General features: G+C 45.3%; 1 protein-coding gene across 5 annotated transcripts in view; it reads right to left on the reverse strand.

Moving 5' to 3' along the window:
* The window catches only part of LOC140722262 (uncharacterized), a 240639-nt gene that overhangs the window by 30635 nt on the left and 191731 nt on the right, over positions 1-18273 (reverse strand). For 4 of the 5 annotated variants that reach the window (XM_073037063.1, XM_073037062.1, XM_073037060.1 and 1 more), the window contains exon 1: positions 4380-4513. The exons of the other annotated variant lie outside the window; for it this stretch is intronic. The gene's annotated coding sequence lies outside the window, so the exon portion shown is untranslated. Of the gene's footprint in view, positions 1-4379; positions 4514-18273 lie in introns of those variants that run through there. 5 annotated transcript variants of the gene reach the window in all.

An 18273-nucleotide genomic window follows, 5' to 3' on the forward strand; every position in this document is an offset into this window, starting at 1 on the left:
CATCGGTAGCTGAGCGAAGGGCGCTGAGTAGGCTACGGTCAATTATGGATAACTCTGAACATCCTCTACATAGCACCATCCAGAGACAGAGAAGCAGTTTCAGCGACAGGTTACTATCGATGCAATGCTCCTCAGACAGGATGAAGAGGTCAGTACTCCCCAATGCCATTAGGCTTTACAATTCAAACGCCAGGACTTAAGAACTTTTTAAAAGCTATTATTAATGCTTTTTGAGATAGTGATTTAGATGCATATCATATTTTTTTACTGAGTTAAGTATTGTATGTAATTAGTTTTGCTACAACAAGTGTATGGGACATTGGAAAAAAGTTGAATTTCCCCATGGGGATGAATAAAGTATCTATCTATCTATCTATCTATAGCCCAAATACCAACTCTCCCAGTACTCTTTGCTGACAGTAATATGATAAAGTATGTCAGCCAGTCACAGTTCAGAAACTATGTCAGCCAGTCACAGTTCAGAAACTAGCACCTCCACACCAATGCACAACAGAACTGGTACCTGATGACCCTCCGGCATTCTAGCTAACAAAAATTCATTTTGGAAATAACCCAGCGAGGACACAGGTGTAAAAGAATACTTCACAATGAAGACAAAGGTGAGAAGAAGGATTGCTGATGTATAGCTTTGCAGAGGTGTGATACAGGGTGGACCAAGTTGACCCAGATGGTTCATGCACATCACTGAAGCTGGGCGGGGGGTGCGGGGGGAGAGAGACCGGACAAGAGGTTGAACAAGATGGCAGGGAATGAGCAGATGGAAGCAGGTAGAGAGGAGATCAAGGACAATCAATGATAGTTCTCCGGCAATACACAGATACTGAATTAATAGTACACGCTACTGTATAAAGAATCCTAAAATGACAAAGTTTCAACAGGCAACAAGAACTTTGGCATTTTCACTTTGACCCTCACCAAATTTTTATCAGCACACCATAGAAAGTTTCCCATCCAGACACTTCACGCTTTGCATGGTAACTGCTCTGCCTGTGACTGTGAGGAACTGCAGAGACCTTTGGATAGAGGTCAGCACATCACAGAAACCATTCTCCCCCCCCTAGACTTCCCAGTCCCTCGGTAAAGCGGGCAGTGAAATCAAAGATCTCCACACCCAGTGTTGTTCTCCTTTCTCATCCACCCCAATCTGGGAGGAGACAACAGCCATAAAGCGCAAGGACAAATGCAAGGAGCCTCAGGAAGTGAGGCGATTTGGGGGAAGTTAAAGGGACTCAGTGCCCAACATCAGATTCCCCAACACAACACGGAGGAAGCATCACCACTCATCCAGAGACTGCGCAGCCACACCACAAAGCAGATCTGCAGTAAACAGACTCACATGACCTGTTGGCAGGACTCCAATTTCAATTCTGCAGAACTAGACAGCCTGGAATCTGGATCATTCAATGCAAATTAAGTAAAGTCAACACATTTTTGATGAGCCCAGATAATTGGAAAATAAATGAGTAATTGGCCCTCAGTTCGGGACTCACAGCCAACATCAGATCTCCCCGCTCGGGATCTGTCTCAATGCTCACCGATGGGAAAGTGAAACCTTTGGCCCACAAACAGTGCTCCTGACATGGGCTCCCTGACCCAGGAGGCGAGAACACTTTCCCATCCTGCAGATGATCCACTTCAGCACTGAGCAGAATGGAAAATACCACCCATCTGGAGACTGTGAGCATGTACAAAGAGATTGCTGCATCATCCAGAGGGCGGGGCCTCTGAAACAGATGTGCAGATGCTGCCCATCTACGGTTAAATGGGAGGAGCAAATGAGATCACAAGACCGGTGGGGTCTTCCACACCAGGCACTCCAGCTACCCACCACTCTGTGGAAAGAGACAAACTTGCCACTTATATCTCCTCACACCTTAAATGTATTAAACAGTTCAACCCCCAGGAAAAATATATCGTCTATTGACTCAGAAGCAGAATCAGGTTTATTATCACCGGCCTGTGTCATGAAATTTTTTAACTTTGCAGCAGCAGTTCAATACAATACATAATATAGAACAAAAAGAAACAAAATAAAATAAATAACTAAATCAATTACAGTACACATATACCTGGGACCCTTGCTCATCATGATTTTTATAAATGACCTGGATGAGGAAGTGGAGGGATGGGTTAGTAAATTTGCTGATGACACAAAGGTTGGAGGTGTTGTGGATAGTGTGGAGGGCTGTCAGAGGTTACAGCAGGGCGCTGATAGGATGCAAAACTGGGCTGAGAAATGGCAGATGGAGTTCAACCCAGATAAGTATGAAGTGATTCATTTTGTTAGGTCAAACATGATGGCAGAATATAGCATTAATGGTAAGACACTTGGCAGTATGGAGGATCAGAGGGATCTTGAGGTCTGAGTCCACAGGACATTCAAAGCTGCTATGCAGGTTGACTCAGTGGTTAAGAAGGTGTACGGTGCATTGACCTTCATTAGTCATGGGATTGAGTTTAGGAGCCGAGAGGTAATGTTGCAGCTATATAGGACACTGGTCACACCCCACTGTGCTCAATTCTGGTCACCTCACTACAGGAAGAATGTGGAACCCTTCGAAATGGGAGATTTATAATGCTGTTGCCTGGATTGGGGAGCATGCCTTATGAGAATAGGTTGAGTGAACTCGGCTTTTTCTCCTTGCAGCGATGGAGGATGAGAGGTGACCTGATAGAGTTGTACAAGATGATGACAGGCATTGATCATGTGGATAGTCAGAGGCTTCTTCCCAGGTCTGAAATGGTTGCCACAAGAGGACACAGGTTTAAGGTGCTGGAGAGTAGGTACAGAGGAGACTTACAGTCAGGGGTAAGTTTTTCCCTCAGAGAGTGGTGACTGCATGGAATTGGCTGTCGGTAACGGTGGTGGAGGTGGGTATGATTGAGTATTTAAGAGACTTTTGGATAGGTACCTGGAGACACTACAGATAAACTAGCTTAGAAAACTAGAGGCTATGGGTAACCTTAGTCATTTCTAAGGTCGGGACAAGTCAGCACAACTTTTTGGCCAAAGGGCATGTAATGTGCTGTAGGTTTTCTATGTTTCTATGAATAAATTAAAAATCGTGCAAACAACAGAAATATTATATATTTAAAAACTGAGTCATGTTCAAGGGTTCATTGTCCATTTAGCCATTGGATGGCAGAGGGGAAGAAACTGTTCCTGAATTACTGAGTGTGTGCCTTCAGGCTTCTGTGCCTCCCCATCTGATGGTAACATTGTGAAACAGGCTTGCCCTGGGTGCTGTAGCTCCTTAATAATGGACGCTGCCTTTCTGAGACGCTGCTTCTAATGCTCTGATAATCTTATAAACGTCTATCTAATCTCACCCCAGCCTGCGCCGCTCTGGAGAAAACAACACAATTTTATCCAACCTCTTGTTACAGCTCATGCCCTCTAGTCCAGGCAATATCCTGGTAAACCTCTTCTGGGCCCTCTCCAAAGCCCCGACATCCTTCCGAGAATGAGGGCGAACAGAACTGTATGAAACACTCCAGATGTGGTCTAACTAGTTTTATAAAGCTGCAACACAACTTCCCGACTTTTGAACTCAATGTATTAACTGATAAAGACAGCCACGCCATTTGCCTTCTTAACCACCCGATCAATCTGTGCAGTCTCTTTCAGGAGCGGAGCGATGAACCTGGAGTCTGAGATCCCTCTGATCATCAGCACTGTTCAGGGTTTTGCATTTAACAGTGTACTGTCTCATACATTCGACCTACCGAGCTGCCAAGATGATCATCGCTAATCAAATCTCACTGAGTTCTCTCAGGTCCTACTGAATTTGTTGCCAAGTGCACAAGTACGGGAAGGTATAAACTGAGAGAAACACTGACTTGTAACAGCATCACAGGCAAGTACATTCAGATAACACACGGAACATAAATTATACGATTCTCTGTCAGTAACAATATAGAAATATGTTTTACGTCATCCTGCTAACAGGACCAGAACAACAGGGGCTGAGCGGCGGCTCATCTCAGACGGTTCTGTGTGAAGGACTCACAAACCGGACCGACCCCGGCAGTTTCTATGAAGGAAGCGAGGCGAGGCCGCCAGTTCGGGAAAGTTCATTCCCCCCCCCCCCCGCCCCCTTCAGGTTTCACCGATCACTTTGCGTTTCTCTCTCCCTTCCCCACCCCCACCTTTTATTCTCCAGTCCTGCCGAAGGGTTTCGGCCCGTAACGCCAACTGTACTCTTTTCCTAGATGCTGCGTGGCCTGCTGATTTCCAGCATTTCATGCGCGTTGCTCTCAATTCCATCATCTGCAGATTTTCTCCTGCTGGAGTTCGGGAGAGTTAACTCACTACCCAACGTCAGACCACTCCGCTCGGGACCGGCATCAATACTCACCGGAGGGAAATTGTTGGTGTTGCCCCGCAGAGAATAATCCGTCCCGGCTCCTCGCCCCAGGAGGGAAGACCCCTCCCGATCCCGATCCCTCCGCCGACCCGCTTCCGCAAAGGACGAAAAAACAACGGGGCCCATCCAGGACTGAGCATGCGCGATCTGTAATAGCGTCATCAGGCAGTGGGCGGGGCTTCGGAAACAAACCCACTGGTGCCGCCGATCCGTGGTAAAAACGGGTTCACATGACGGTGGAGGGTCTCCCACGTGACCCGGAGACTCCGGTTCTCGCCCCTCACATGCTGCCCGACCCACCGCAGCATTTCCCACATCATTTCATTATTTCCCTGTATTATTTTCATATGTACACTTGATACGTATTTAGTTTTTTTCCCCTCCATATCTTCTCCGATCCCTTTCCCTCCACCCCCAGGTCACAGAGTTCTCTGAGCTAAAGTTTCGATTCCCATCCCGGGCAGACACACAATTCAGACCACACAGGAAAAGTGCTGGTTTCATTAAAATCTGTCCATGTTTATAAACACTAATTTCTATTCACATTCCTCCGGCCTCAGTGGACAGGAACACTGAAACATCAAGTGAGAAACAGGTAGGCCATTCAGCCCCTCTAACCATCAACAAGATGGCGGCTGCTCTCCCATCTCTGCCACGTTTCTGCCTGATCCTCATTTCCTCGATCCCTTCAGTCTCGACATAACGCCAGCCTCTGTTTTATGTGAGGACAATCACTGAGTCTTCACCGCCCTCTGTGGTGGGGATTTACAAACATTCACCACCCTCGGAGTGGAGACATTTCCCCTCATCTCAGTCCCGGTCAGTCCACACCCCTTTTTCAGAGACTGGGATCCCTCGTTCAACCGGTAATGATGTTGTGCATTTCAATGTGTTCACCTCTCAGTCCTCGATTCTCTAGTCTAAATGAAAAGGTTATCACATTTGATCTTTCTTCATATGATGACCCCACCACTCCACGGATCAGTCTGGTGAATCTTCATTGCAATCTCTATAACAAATACTCTCTAACCTCTTTGTTAATCCTCTATGGAATTAATTTCCATCTTCTGCATCCCTGTGTTGCCAACTCCCAATCACTCAACTCCCACCCCTGTCACTATTTCCACCTTCCCACCTCCCCCCTGACCTGGATCCACTTCTCACTCCCCAGCTCTTGCCCCATCCCCACCCCTCACCTCTTTTTTCTGACTATTTCCCGTCCACTCGCAGTCCAGAGGGAGGGTCTCGGCCAGAAATGTTGACGGTCCATTTCCTTCCACAGATGCTGCCCGACCCATTGAGTTCCTATGGCAGATTGTTCTTAGGTCTATATAACCCGTGTTAGTATGGGGAGCGGGATTTTACACCATATTCCTGGTAAAAGCTCAACAAATCCCAAATAATTGTGACTTTGCCCAGACCATTGGCCCCACTTGCAGGTCAACGGTCTGCCGGCATTTGCCCCCAATGTGGTGAATCCCTCTGCTCGCCACCACCGTGGGCTCAGACGTTTCCACAGATGAGCCCCTCCTGTCCCCACCGGGACAAACATCCTGTCCGCCCCCTCTCACACCATCTTTATCCTTTCAATAAAATCCCCCCTCTCCCTCCCTCCCAGGGGAACCGGCATCAAACCGACGGACCGAGCGGTCTCCTCCTACCTCTCAGCGATACATCAGACTCCGTCCGCAGGAGACGCTTCACAAACTCCCCAACCTCCCTCGGAGGGAAATGGAAGTAAATCAAAAAGCGGAACATTTACTTGGAGGTTTATTCGGCTCAGATAGACAGTTCGGGGCCGGTGTGGCTGACGGAATCAGCGTGGGTAACGCCCTCTCCGCTGCTCCGGCTCCTCTATTGTGTGTAAACAGTCACTGACATCACTTCGCACCAACCGAAATCGAGTAGCTCCCGAAGCTTCTGCTGAAAGCGGTGGGGGAGGGGCTGGTCGCGTGATTAGTGGTTCAGCTGTTAAACCGATAAAGCTCGAACACGGCAGGGCGCGGGTGACGTAAGACACCGCGCACGTGAGGGCAGATCCCGGTGTGGAGACCCCATCTGTGACGTCAGGCGCGTAGGGGCGAACTGTGTGACGTCACATGTGGGCGAGCGTTCGTATTTAAAAGCACCTTAAAAGCAACCTAATCACCTACTCCTGAGGGTCAGTACCATTGCTGACTCTGAGTTTACCACCGTCAAATGCCAGGAGCGACATAGTAATCAGAAAGTCTCTAGTCGTAGCCGTGTAAGTAAAATGTGATCTCAGTACGTGTGTGGCGCATGCTCAGAATGCGAAGGAGACAGACAAACTGAGCCAAGTCACAGACTGATGAAGGGGAGGAATGATCCATTTTGATACAGAGAGGGAAGCAGAGAGTTTGATCGTGTGCCTGATGCCGGAACTGTAGCCAGTTAGAAGATGAAGTCTTGTTCCTGCAAATTGTTTTGAACTGTGACAGTGTTTTTATCAGAAGGCACCATGGAGACTAAAATTATCTGAGTTGAAATGTTGTACTTCTCCTCCTGACATTCTTTGTAAACATTTAACAGTGTAGAAAAGGCAAAAGATTTGTGTATGGGAATCACAAACACAACAGCACGTTAGTTCCGTTGTACCTGCCTGTTCACCAGCGCTTGAATGCCACCGATCCTTGAATGTGGAGGCGGAGATGCTGGAGAAGACAGCGCTCCACTCGCTACGAGGAGAGCCCAATCACGTGTCCATGTCCGTCATCTGATTGGATACATTGCCATGACGTTCATAGCAGTGTGACGTCATTCACTGGCTCTCATTTTGGAAGGGATTCAGTCGGCCATCGCAATTACACCAGCAGCTTCGCATTGGGAAGCGGCCGTTCACCTGCTCCGGGTGTGCGAAGAGACTCATTCAGTTAACCCACCTTGTGATGCTCCGGTGAGTTTACAATAAATAGAGGTCACGTTTCTGTCCGGAGTGAGCAAAGAGATTTACTCAGTCATCCCAGCTGCGGCAACACCAGCAACTTCACATCAGGGAGGATGTTCTAATCAGCTCCGTGTTAAATGTTTAACCATCACGGTGACTGAAGGCAGCTGCAGGATCATGAGGGACTGTTACTGTCAGATTCTGCAGTTCTTGCGGCTGCTCATCGCACCCAGGCCTGAACCCTGGTCACTGAGCATTGGAGGAGTCTGTTCTGCTGATGTTAGCCTTAAACTAAACTGAGGTTTAATGTTGTGAAAGATAAATTAGTTTTGTATCAAATCCCGTCTCCGCTTCTCACAATGTACACGAGAGAGGCCACTCAGCCCATCTGGTCCCTGCCCATGTTTCTGTTCCATATCAGTATTTTAAAATTTATCTCTGCCGTTTACTTCTCACTCTCCCTGTTGCAAAGAGTCACTACTCCGTGGGAGAAGAGATTTCCCTCGAATTTCATAGAATCATAGAAATCTGCAGCAAATCTGACAATGTTGTGCCGGCCATGTAACCGATTCTAGAAACTTGCCTAGAATTACCCTACCGCAGAGCCCTCTAATTTTCTAAGTTCCATGAACCTATCTCAGATTCTCTTAAAAGACCCTATTGTATCTGCCTCGACCACCGTCGCTGGCAGAGCATCCCACATGCACACCGCTCTCTGTGTAAAAAAAAGATACCTCTGACATCTGCCTTGACCTACTTCCAAGCACCTTAAGCTATGCCCCCTGGAGTTAGCCATCTCAGTCCTGAGAAAAGGCTTCTGACTATTCACACGATCAATCCCTCTCATCATCTTATTCACCGTATGAATTTCCTGCATGATTTTCCCTGGGCTAATTAACACGAAGAGCTCACTGAGTATTTTACCTTTCCCAGGGCTCTGGACTAAGGTGGTTAAACTCCTTCTTCCCTGCTCTTTGCAAAGTTTTGGTCATTTTCACTCATTTCAAAGGACTGGACCTCAGACAGCTGGGTTGTTACAATACAACTCCAAAGTCTGACCGCAAACGAGCGAGTGAATCTTCGATGGAGCAGAGTCAAAAACCAAAGAGTTGCCAGCACCAATCAGGGATTTGTGTCTCTAGAAAGAGATGGGGTCTGGAGGTAAGGAGCAGGAGGAGGAAGAGGAATCAGACCAGCAGGATGTGGCTTTGAATAAAAGATGAGAAACATTTGGAAACTGGTTAATTGAAAAACAAAATGGTTAATTTCTACAAAATATTGCAGGTAATCAGCAGGTCAGGCAGTAAATGTGGAGAGGAATAAATAGGCTGCATTTAAGCCGACCCCCTTCAGTATGCCTAGACTGTGTACTCCTCTGCTTAGTTGCTGCCTGAACTGCAGAGTTCCTTCAGCATTGTGTGTGTGTGCGCCCCTTTTTTCCAGCAACTGCAGAATCTCTTGTATTTCATATCTGCATTTGTAAGCGGGTTGTAGTTTGACATTAGATACACGAAATGCTTGTTGAAATTGAGTGTATTGTTTATGGGAGCCGCTTTGCGTTAAAAAAGCTGCTGAGTTTTCTACACACAAATACATGACTGGGGTATGGACATGGAACTGGAGCTTGCAGAAACTTTTAATGGCAGCATGATTACCCATAAAGCCGTGCGTTTAAAATTTCGCTGATCTTGAAGCACCGATCAAATCCGCAGGCGTCAGGGTTGCCGCTGTCTCCGATAATTACGCATGCGCGCAGTACACAAAAGGCCTCTGGAGGATCGGAGAGGTAAGAAAGGAAGCAGGGTGGGCTCTTTCGACTATAATTGAGTGACAGTTGCTGAAAGCTCCGGACACCGTGGCCCACAAACTCGGGACAGGCCAGGTTTTTTCCCTCTCTCTCAGCCCCACAGTCCCTACACGGGCCCCTGGGAGCATTCGGCTGATGAGGGAATGGGAACCGATGGATCTCTCAGACACAGCTGAGTTCCAGCTATCTAAATGCAAGGATTGGGAACTCGGAGATAGGGCACAACAATCTTTTACATCACCAGTTGAGAAAATCACCTTTGTTCTACTTCCAATCACAAACAAGAGAAAATCTGCAGATGCTGGAAATGCAAGCAACACACACAAGATGCCGGAGGAACTCAGCATTAGTACTCTTTTCCATAGATGCTGCCTGGCCTGCTGAATTCCCCCAGCATTTTGTGTGCGTTGCTTGTTCTACCTCCTCTTGTTCTGGACTTTTCTGCCTGTGAGAACAGGTTTTGACCCATTCTTTCTGGGTACATAATGGTATCAAACATCTTTGTCCTGGGCAACAAGTAGCTTTCACATCACAAATGTGCCAGACTCCAGTGAGACAGACTACTGTCCTTCCCTTCATATTCCTTGGCATTGTCATTAATGAGTTCACCACTGTCAGTCACCTGGGGACGGGCTCACGGGAAATATTTATGTACAATACAGAAACTGGTGTTATCTGTGTGTATTGTGGCGATGCAAAAGTTGCTGGAGAATTTGCAAGTGGGAAGAAGGAGAGCGATATTTGGAAATCTGACTTTGTAAGGCATCATTTAGCAAGAAAATCACATACAGTGACATGCAAAAGTTTGGGCAACTGTGGTCAAAATTTCTGATACCGTGAATAGCTAAGCGAGTAAAAGATTACCTGATTTCCAAAAGGAAGAAAGTTAAAGATCACACATTCTTTAATATCTTAAGCAAGATTACTTTTTTTTAATTTCCAACTTTTACAGTTTCAAAGTAACAGAAAAGGAAAAGGGCCCGAAGCAAATGTTTGGGCACCCTGCATGGTCAGTACTTAGTAACACCCCCTTTGGCAAGTATCACTGCTTGTAAATGCTTTTTGTAGCCAGCTAAGAGTCTTTCAATTCTTGTTCGGGGGATTTTCGCCCATTCTTCAATGTCTCTAGTTCTGTGAGATCCTTGGGCCATCTTGCATGCACTGCTCTTTTGAGGTCTATCCACAGATTTTCAATGATCTGGGGACTGTGAGGGCCATGGCAAAACCTTCAGCTTGCGCCTCTTAAGGTAGTCCATTGTGGATTTTGAGGTGTGTTTAGGATCATTATCCTGTTGCAGAAGCCATCCTGTTTTCATCTTCAGCTTTTTTACAGATGGTGTGATGTTTGCTTCCAGAATTTGCTGTTATTTAATTGAATTCATTCTTCCCTCTACCAGTGAAATGTTCCCTATGCCACTGGCTGCAACACAAGCCTAAAGCATGTTCGATTCACCTCCTTACTTAACAGATGGAGCAGTGTTCTTTTCATGAAATTCGGCACTTTTTGGCTCAAAACATTCCTTCGCTTATTGCGGCCAGAAAGTTCTATTTTAACTTCATTAGTTCATATGACTTGTTTCCAAAATGCATCAGGTTTGTTTAGCTGTTCCTTTGCAAACTTCTGATGCTGAATTTTGTGGTGTGGACGCAGGAAAGCTTTTCTTCTGATGACTCTTCCATGAAGGTCATATTTGTGCAGGTGTCGCTGCACAGTAGAACAGTGCACCACCACTCCAGAGCCTGCTAAATCTTCCCTGAAGGTCTTTTGCCGTCAAACGGGTGTTTTGATTTGCCTTTCTCGCAATCCTACAAACAGTTCGCTCGGAAAGATTTCTTGGTCTTCCAGACTTCAACTTGACCTTCACCCTTCCTGTTAACTGTCATTTCTTAATTACATTACAAACTGAAAACACGTTACTGTCTTCTAATAGCCTTCTCCTGCTTTGTGAGCATTATTTATTTTAATTTTCAGAGTGCTAGGGACATGGTTTGAGGTTTCAGGGTATTTATAAAGCTTTGAAATTTGCATCACCTGGTGTTCCTTCTGCACTACATACCTCTATCCCTTTGTCACATGCATTATACCTCCAACTTGCTAATAATGTGCTGTTCCACTTTGCCTTATCCTTCCGTTCCCTTTCCAACAATTTCCACTTCTTTCCAAAGTTCTTTTTTCCATATCAAATTTACTGCTCGTTCTCATGAGGTAATATCCCAAGCTCCCCCCCAGTGGCCAGATTTTGTTCCCCAATTTCTTATTCAGCGCTGCACTCAACATTCACAAATCTTTTTCCTTGTCTGGAAAACTCTCACATATATTATTTAGGGCTGCTCCCGGACCACTTGTATCAATCGACTGCAATTGACTGATGTTCTCTAAGTAATTACCTGGCACAAAGCCTCCTGCTCAATTAACAATCAGATAAATTTACCTGACTGGCACCTCCTGCCCGCTTAGTAAAATGTACCCGGTACCGCCTCCTGCTCAGTTAATCACATTTGCCTACCTTATACCGGTCTCCCGACAGTTTTTTCCCCGATCCCGTCAAGGTATGTGATTAGCCTTCGGCGAGGTACTGTTCCTCCAAAGAACTAACAGTGAGCGACAACATGTAAAATATCTATTGGGCACCCGGTCGGTCTCCGCAGTCCCCAGAGTGGTCCAGCCGCTTACTCAGCCCGTCTGCTTGAACTGTCGGGAGACCGGTATAAGGTAGGCAAATTTGATTAACTGAGCAGGAGGCGGTACCGGGTACATTTTACTAAGTGGGCAGGAGGTGCCAGTCAGGTAAATTTATCTGATTGTTAATTGAGCAGGAGGCTTTGTGCCAGGTAATTACTTAGAGAACATCAGTTTTGATTTGGTATCCTGTTCGTGACACCAAATGTTAAAGTTGAATCTGAATAAAACCCGGGAGACCAGCTTCTTATCGTCACCATGGTTTATTGTGCATTCTCCTGTAGGAGTTTGAGACCCAGTTGTCAAAGGGAAGGCACGTAAGCACTGCCACCATATGACAAGTGGACTGACTCAGTCAGGTTACAGCCATGTATTTATACATAGTAAGCCCCATACATTACTATTTCAGGATGTTTTTTGAACTGGTTCACCCAACAGGTATGTTGGTGCAAAATGTAATTACAGTCACCCCTCCTTATCCGCGAACTCGGCATCCGCGAACTCAACCAACTACGAATCGCAAAAACCCAGAAGTCCTCTTCCAGCACTTGTTGCTCGAGTATGTGCAGACTTTTTTTTCTTGTCATTATTCCCAAAACAATGCAGTATAATAATCACTTTACATAGCATTTACGTTGTATTAGGTATGATAAATTATCTACAGATGATTTAAAATATATGGGAGGATGTGCTTAGGTTATCATGGATCAGGATCGAAAATAATCGGAATTTCTCTTACTTAGTAAGTCGGAACAGGTACACCCAGTATTATTTAGTGTCAGTTAGTCAATTTAGACAGTTATTTAGTGTCTTAAAATATGGTATATATTCTACCTTTCTATGCATATAAAAAACACTTAAGAACGTATATTTTAGATCGTGTATAAGAACACTGGGCTCAGGAACAGAAGTTCTTGGGACTCGGGAGAGATGGCTCCTGAATGTGCTCTCCACCGTGTCGGGTTGATGCAGAGGATCAAAAACCCAAAACCCCAAAACCCAATAATTAAACCATTGTGTTGCTTAGTAATGATTGTAGCTTTCATCGGGGTAGTCTTTCTCACCTTATTCTTTAAAATTGTTCCGATCATTGACCGACGTAGCCTAACGCATTTCCAATGACCGATGGTGTTTCACCTCTTTCAGATCGCTTTATTATTTCCACTGTTTGTGATTATTTTTGCGAACAGAAACACTGCCAATTCGGATCACTACCGCCGGGTCCTAATGTCCACCGTACAGACACAGGTTAAATAAGGTCTAGGGTTCCGCTGGGTCCTAAGGTCCACTGCATTGAGACAGGTTGTATAAGGGACTTGAGAATCTGTGAATTTTGGTATCCACGAGGGGTCCTGGAACCAATCCCCTGCGGATTAGGAGGGCCGACTGTACTTAGATAAGAGTTTGCTCAATCAAGGGTCTAATTACAGATGGATGTACTGTCCAGTCCTTATCATTTATTCCCTTTGCAAGGACCTGACTTAACTACAGACATGTTCATTCCTGTCCTTATCAGTGAGTCCTCCCTTTCCCCAGATAAACGAGGGTACGATGTATTATTTATCAATTCTCCCTTTACTCAAACGAGGGTACAATATAAAATGTTATCAACTAATGAGACTACAATGTATAATGTTATCTGCTCTCAGTGTGTCTCTGTAAGCCACAGATAATTAGTAGTGAGCCTGTCTTAGCTAACTGCTGAAAACAGAGTTTACTTCAGTTCAAACATCCCTGTTCAGTCCCAATTAATCTTTTAGCTAGAGGTTACATAGGTTCAAAATATTTGTTTTTATATATCCTCAATTCCTCAGGAGAGTTGCGGGGAAATATTTATGTCCAATATAGAAACTGGTGATACCTGTGTCTTTTCTGGTGATGCAAAAGTTGCTGGAGAATTTGCAAGTGGGAAGAAGTGGAGTGATATTTGGAAATCTGACTTTTTTTTAAGGGTAATTTAGCAAGCAAACCACATATGGACAATATACAAAAGCTCTGGTGAGAAAATCCTTCAGTACCCATTACAGGCCTGTTACATAGGCTGTGTGAGGATGCAGATGATCTCGATCTAACCCAAAGGAGATCAAAGTTCTTACCTACAGTGATCTGCTGGCTGATAAAATGAATACCTCTCTATATAAAATTCACTGTGCACATGTTGTCACTGGGTAAAAAAATGCGCAGTACTAGAATTATGTGCACACTGTTCATTACAAATTAAAGGGGACATTGGTGGGAAGGTGGGGAGACCTCCAGTGTCCCTGATGCCCTCACCTACAAGATGTGCATCCAGCTGCAGCTTGTAACCCTGCAGTTTAAGGAGTTGGAACCTGAAATGGATGAATTCTGGATCATCCAGGAGTTGGAGGGGTTGATAGTTATGACATGAAGAAAGGTGAGTTACACCCAAGGTGCAGGACACAGGAAACTGGGTGAGAGTCAGGAAGGGGAAATGTGGTTAAATAGCCATCACAGAGTACTGTAATGGCCATGCCACACAACAACAGGTGGAGCACTTTAAAACTTTTGGGGGGGATTACCTGGCAGAGGAAAGTAAAGGGGTGATAGGGGATTGGTTAGTTAGGGGAACAGAACAAGAGGGGATGAATATCCTCGTGGTAAGGATTGCTAGAGCTAGTGTGGGGGGAGAAGGTGATGTGGTTAATAAGTTATAGAGGGAACAGGAGCCAGACTGACAGAACAGATAGTGGAGAGGGTGAATTGAATTGTATTGACTTTATTACATAAATTCTTCATATACATGAGGAGTAGAAATCTTTATGTTCCGTCTCTGTCTTATAGATAGATAGATAGATAGATACTTTATTCATCCCCATGGGGAAATTCAACTTTTTTTCCAATGTCCCATACACGTGTTGTAGCAAAACTAATTACATACAATACTTAACTCAGTAAAAAATATGATATGCATCTAAATCACTATCTCAAAAAGCATTCATAATAGCTTTTTAAAAGTTCTTAAGTCCTGGCGGTTGAATTGTAAAGCCTAATGGCATTGGGGAGTATTGACCTCTTCATCCTGTCTGAGGAGCATTGCATCGATAGTAACCTGTCGCTGAAACTGCTTCTCTGTCTCTGGATGGTGCTATGTAGAGGATGTTCAGAGTTATCCATAATTGACCGTAGCCTACTCAGCGCCCTTCGCTCAGCTACCGATGTTAAACTCTCCAGCACTTTGCCCACGACAGAGCCCGCCTTCCTTACCAGCTTATTAAGACGTGAGGCATCCCTCTTCTTAATGCTTCCTCCCCAACACGCCACCACAAAGAAGAGGGCGCTCTCCACAACTGACCTATAGAACATCTTCAGCATCTCACTACAGACATTGAATGACGCCAACCTTCTAAGGAAGTACAGTCGACTCTGTGCCTTCCTGCACAAGGCATCTGTGTTGGCAGTCCAGTCTAGCTTCTCGTCTAACTGTACTCCCAGATACTTGTAGGTCTTAACCTGCTCCACACATTCTCCATTAATGATCACTGGCTCCATATGAGGCCTAGATATTGTGCAATGTGTAAATTTATATTAATTTATAATAAATAGTTTGTACATAGGACAGTCAATATAGCATAGAAATCAATCAATTAGTCTGATGGCCTGGTGGAAGATAATGTCCTAGTGCCTGTTGGTCCTTTTCCTATGGGACCATTTCCTGGACGGTAGCAGTTCGAACGGTTTGTAGTTGTGGTGAATTGGGTCCCAAATATCCTTTGGGCCTTTTTTACACACCGATCTCTGTAAATGTCCTGAATCATGGGAAGTTCATGTCTACAGATATGCTGGGCTGTCCGCACCACTCTCTGCAGGTTCCTGCGATTAAGGGAAGTACAGTTCCTGTACCAGACAGTGATGCAGGCAGTAAGGGTGCTCTCAACTTCTTCAACCATCTGAGGTGGAAGAGGTGCTTTTATGCTTTTTTTCTCAACACAGCTGGTATGTACAGACCACGTGAGATCCTTGGTGATGTTTATACCACGGAACTTAAAGCTGTTCACCCTCTCGACCCCAGATCCATTGATGGCAAAAGCGTACCCTGTCTTCATTCTTTCTGTTGTCCACAATCAGCTCCTTTGTTTTGTGGCAATGAGGGAGAGATTGTTTTCTTGACACCAGTCAGATGTTGTTCAGACCCCAGACAGAGTCAGCAATCAAGTGGCTGAGCATGGTGCGATGAATGTGCTGAGCTGTGTATATCACAATGCAAGAAGCATCGTAGGAAAGCCAGATAAGCTCAGGACAGGGAATTATGATATTGTAGCCATTACTGGAACTTGGTTGCACCCAACAGTCTGAGGGATTTAGAGGAATAAATTTGTAGAGAGATCGCAGAACATGCCAAGAAACAAAGGTTGATTCAGTAAGTGATTTTGACTTTCCATATATTGACTGGGACTCCCATAGTGTAAACGGATTAGATGGGGTAAAGTTTGTCAAATGTGCCCTTAATCAGTGCATAGAATTCCCTATGTAGAAGTGTACAATTAGCTGTTAGGAACTGATTCAGGGCTGGTGACAGATTAGTGATCATAATGACATGAAATTGAAAATAAAGATGGAAAAAGAGAGGTCTGGACCATGGGCTGAGATTCTAAATTGGAGAAAGGTCAGTTTTGATGGTATCACAAAGGATCTGACAAGTGTGGCTTGGGACAGGCTGTTTTCTGGCAAAGGAGTACTTGGTAAGTGGGAGGCCTTCAGAAGTGAAATTTTGAGTGTATGGAGTTTGCATGTGTCTGTCAAAATAAATATTGAAAGGAACCTGGTGCAGGGAACCTTGCTTTTCAAGAGATATTGAAGGCCCGGATATTTTGTTCCTCTTAATGCCTCAGACTGTTGGGTGCTACCAAGACTCATTAATGACTACAATATCATGATTCCACGCACTGAGCTCATCTGACTTTTTTTTACTCATCTTCTGTTAGTTTCCAAAAGCTTCCCAATAGTTTTTGCTCTTTTGTTTGCCCTCTCTTTGGCTTTTATGTTGGCTTTGGCATCTCATTTCAGCCCCGGTTGTGTCCTCCTGCCTTTCCAATGCTTCCACTTCTTTGGGATGTATCGATCACTCATTTCCCGAATTGCTCCCAGAAACTCCAGCCATTGCTGCTCCGTTGTCACTCCTACCTTTCCCCTTACAAGTTTGGCCATCTTCTCTGTCATAGAAACATGGAGAAGTTCAGTACAGAAACAGGCTATTTAGCCCATCTTGCCAATGTCAAAAAAAATAAATAAATTGTCGAATGCAAGTATCTACACCGGGACCATCGCCCTCCATAACCCTACCATCCAGGCTCCCATCCAAATTGCTTTGAAATGGTGAAACCGAGCTCATATTCACCACGTGCTGGCATCTCATTCCACACTCTCACAACTATTTCAGTGAAGAGCTTTTCCACACACTCCCGTTAAATTTTCACCTTCGCCACTTACCCATCACTTGGGTTGAACTTCACTGTAACAGTGTGATGCCAGATCACACCTTGAGAACCCAAGTGCTCTCGTCTGAAATGTTGTCCTTCACACATTGATGGATTTTGTAAATCATTTTACAGGTTAAAAATGACAAGGAATTTGTCTACGGGAATCTTGAACAGAACACGCCGGTTTTGCTGTCTCTATCCAGATATTTAAGAAGAGGAGCAAAGGATTTATTCAACCATCCTTCTGCTCAGACTGTGTGGAGGGATTCACTCGTTCACCTGACCGACTGGCACGCCCGTCATTTTACCGAAGGGAAAGGCCGTTCACCTGCTCAGTCTGTGGGAATGGTTTCACTCGGTCATCTCAACTGAAGGGTCATCAGCAAGTTCACACTGGGACAAGGCCATACACCTGTTCTGTGTGTGAGAAGGGATTCAGTCGGTCAACCCACCTGTGGACACAACAGTTAGTTCACACTGGCCAGAGGTTGGGCTTCTGCTGAATTTGTGGGGAAGGATTCACTCGGTCAACTGACCTAATGGCTCACCAGCGAGTTCACACTGGAGAGAGGCCATTCACCTGTTCAGACTGTGAGAAGGAATTCACTCAGTCATCCCAACTGAGGGTACATCAGCGAGTTCACACTGGGGTGAGGCCATTCATCTGCTCAGACTGCGGGAAGGGATTCACTTGTCCATCTGAACTGAAGATACATCAGCGAGTTCACACTGGAGAGAGGTCATTCACCTGCTCAGACTGTGGGAAGGGATTCACATTGTCATCTCAATTACTGAGACACCAGTTAGTTCACACTGGAGAGAGGTCGTTCACCTGCTCAGTCTTTGGGCAGGGATTCACTCAGTCATCGCAACTGAAGGTACATCAGCGAGTTCACACTGGAGAGAGGCCATTCACCTGCTCAGACTGTGGGAAGGGATTCTCTCAGTCATCTAAACTGAAGGTACATCAGCGAGTTCACACTGGGGAGAGGCCGTTCACCTGCTCAGACTGTGGGAAGAGATCCACTCAGTCATCTAACCTTATGTAACTCTCG

This window comes from Hemitrygon akajei, unplaced genomic scaffold (genome assembly GCF_048418815.1).
Source record: "Hemitrygon akajei unplaced genomic scaffold, sHemAka1.3 Scf000073, whole genome shotgun sequence".
NCBI classification, from domain to species: Eukaryota; Metazoa; Chordata; class Chondrichthyes; order Myliobatiformes; family Dasyatidae; genus Hemitrygon; species Hemitrygon akajei.